This window comes from Pygoscelis adeliae, unplaced genomic scaffold (assembly GCF_000699105.1).
Source record: "Pygoscelis adeliae isolate BGI_AS28 unplaced genomic scaffold, ASM69910v1 Scaffold22, whole genome shotgun sequence".
Classification (NCBI taxonomy): Eukaryota; Metazoa; Chordata; class Aves; order Sphenisciformes; family Spheniscidae; genus Pygoscelis; species Pygoscelis adeliae.
In genome coordinates, this window is record NW_008824350.1 from 2,899,199 (window position 1) to 2,902,592 (window position 3,394).

General features: G+C 39.3%; 1 protein-coding gene across 1 annotated transcript in view; it reads right to left on the bottom strand.

Moving 5' to 3' along the window:
* LOC103912850 (cytosolic phospholipase A2 beta-like) overlaps positions 1–3,394 on the bottom strand; it is a gene marked incomplete at its 5' end in the record, with an annotated part of 88,765 nt that overhangs the window by 70,245 nt on the left and 15,126 nt on the right. The gene's annotated exons all lie outside the window — the stretch shown is intronic.

The following is a 3,394-nucleotide window of genomic DNA, read 5'->3' on the forward strand; positions in this document are numbered from 1 at the left end:
GAACATTTTAATCTTCTCTTGTGTTTTTTTTCCCCACAGGATTAGCTTTCAGTTAGATCAGCCAGCAGGAAAAAGGCATGACTGTCCCTTTGGGCAGCAAGGTATTCTTAGAACAGTTAAACTGGCGCATGAAACCACACCGTTCACTAAAGTGACTAACGCACACATAAATTCACAGTCTAAGCAAAAGATGTTAAATGTCCAGTGGCCTAAGTCACTGAAAAGATACAAGCCTAAATTAATAGAATGCAACTCATTTAATTATTTTTCTCTAATTGCTGTCTAGAGTCAGGGCCCCAGCATTTTTACGTTTAATGTAAATTTTGCATGGATGATTTTTTAAGACTCTGAAAAACAGTGAGTTTTAGCATTTCTATTTTTTGTCCTGGACAATGACAAATGGCAGTGATACTTTGCAGGAAATGCTGCAAAGAGCATTAGTTCATTGGAAACATTAATTTTCCTTCTAGCCAAACTTCAAAAAAGTATCACTTTCTCTGCACTTAATTGGCTCAGATCCCATTTCTGAATGACATGTATGGAGCACTAAAAAGTGCAGAATAGTGATTTTTTCTGAAATGGTAGAATTATAAATTTCTTAGCAAAATACCAATATAGCAAAAATTTTTACTATTTTTATTTTGTCATTAAATGTTGGTCTTATCCCACAGCTTGATAACAAATGATCTGGTAATGTATTAGAGAACTAAGTTTTTAATTTAAAAAAAAACCAGTCCCTGATCATCTTTAGATTTCCAAATACACACAGAAAACAGAAACAGGGAATGGAGAAAGGTCACTTCTAAATTACACCAAACAATGTATATTCTCATCTTTCACTTCATTCCTTCTGTCCTGTGGCCATGAAACAACCTTACTTGCAGAAGCCATCCAGAGACACTGCTTCTCCTGGGTAAGAAGCTACTAGTGGTACAGGAGCACATTTGCACTGAAATATCCTTGTTCACCACAGTCCCTAGTAAAATTTCACTGAAGCCTCAAATACCCACTACTTCTGTAGAGGCACAGTGCTCGATGTATAGCTACTTTCTCAAAGGTGTTTCATGTCTTCTGTACCTGTGGTTCACTTTTCTCTAATAAAGGCATTTTGACTACTTCCATTCTGTAGTTTCCTCTGAGTTATACTGTATGTGTATCAAAATGCTTCAGGATCAGCTTTAAAGCTTGTGTTTATCTTTTGGGGAGGAAGAAAAGGATATGAAAATGAAAAGGATAAGCTGTGTCCAAACATCTCGCAGTGTGCAAACAGCCTGTAGCCTGCTTCAGGGACACCTAATTTAAAATAATAAGCTATATATGCTTCATATAACTTAGATCGCATTCACCAAGATTATCTTAGATTCATGGGATCTGGGCAGTAAGGCTAAAGTAGAGTTTAGAGAGATTCCTCTCAAGGACATGCCTTTTCACACCAGTTCTCTTCTTTTTGGAGTAGTCTCCTTTCTATGTAGAGAGATCACAAGTTGAACCAGAGCAAAGAAGGAAAATTTTAAGAACGCACTGGAAATCAGCAATCTCTATTGTTGCCTGATTCCACATCAGCTAGGGAAAATCATCCTGCCCCAAAAGAGCACTGCAAGATGTACTGTTCCCTTATAATAAATTTGTCCATAGCAGCTTACATGTGGGGAGACTGCTTCTCAGTTTAAGAGACTTGTCACAAGCTTTTCTCATTCTCATAATAGATACGTAGTGCAAAGTGCTAAACAAAGGGATGACTGATCTAAGCATCAAGCCAAGACCTTTCGGTTCAGGCTAGTCCTTTGATGCTCTATTTTATCTGAAGTACTTTTCAATTGCAAGCAGATTACAAGAATAGCTTTCCCCATCCAATTTTTATTAGTTCTATCAATTGTGCTTGGCATAGGCTCTCTTTTGCAGCTAAAGGACAACTATCCTTAATTAAATAATAACTTTCACATTGTTCTTGAATAATGTTGTCTGTACTCTGTAAGCCCGAAGAAACTATATAAAGCACCCTGACTCTACAGGCTGCAATTAGTAGAATTTTTGCCACTAACTTGGAAAAAAATGTGACCTTAGCCCCATTTGTCTAAATCATCTCTTCAGCAGAAGAAACGTTAAGTAGTCAAAGTCTTCAGCAAAACGCTGAAGAACAGGCTTAAGAACAGGCACAAGTGTTTTACTGAAGTTAGGCCATTTCCAATTATTGTATACTAGTCTGCCTCCAGTTTCCAGTTTCTATTTTCTGAAGATAAGTTTCAAACTTGAGTTTAATTTAAAAAGGCCAGCTAATTCAAAAAGAATTCCCAGTGCAACTGAGTTGGCCGGCGTATTTTACCGTTTATATGTGGCACAGAGCTGCCCAGCTAAATCAGCTTTTTCAGTCTTTCTTGCCAGCTGCCATCCAAGTGATAAATAAAGGACTTTTAACTGGGTAGCAATGCTTTCATTCCAGAGCAACAAACAAAGAGGTCCTATGTGCTATTGTCATCGATGGAGTCACCAGTCAGCTCCCTTCATCCTCTAGTTTCAACACTGTTTCCCTTGAACCTGATGGCTGAACGTGACAATCTAACAGACTGTATGAAAGCACCACTGACCACATTGTTGACTTACTGATAGAAAGCATTTTTCCTTTTAATGGTAGTTTCCTACAGATAAAGAAAACGTATTTTCTCAGAAGCTCACAATTTTGTAATGAGAAGTACAGATGTGTAAACTGCGCACTGAAGGCTGAGAAAATTTGTCTTCCCCTCAGAAGGGATTAAAATAGATGTGAGTTATCCCACAGGCTGGAGAACACCAGTGTACTGCATAAGCCTCACTGTGTTCAGTAAAAACAAAAGAACAAAATTACTCGTACCACAGAGAAACTCACAGCCTTGTGCCCTGAGTCTGAGGCAAATGTGGATGGACAAGCCAGGTTTTTTTGACTGCCTCAATAAAATAGAAAAATGAGGGAAAAGAAAATGTCTTACTCAGATTGAACTGCTTAAATATGTTTGACTTCCCTTGTTGCTACACATTGCTCTTCTGCCAGATCCTACCGACTCACTAAACATCTGGAACAATCACAGTCCATGCAGGACATAGACACACAGGGGACAAACAGAAATGAAGAAGAGGTAATAGCAGAAAACTTGATGACCCGTACAGGTGAGCAGGAGCAAGACCTCCCCACTCTAACTGCTCACACCTTGAGCTAAGTGGTACCATTCTGAGGAAGGGCTGGGGCGGGAAAATCAGAAGTAACTGAAGGGGCACACTCTGCATCGGATGTATTGCGTGATAGAGTCTACAGCCCTTTGAGGCCCAACGTGCTCATTTTGAGTAGCCATTGCTCCCTGAAGTAAGAAAACTGAGGGCATGGTTCTGCCCTCAGCAGGATCCAGGCTCCTGCAGGGCTTGT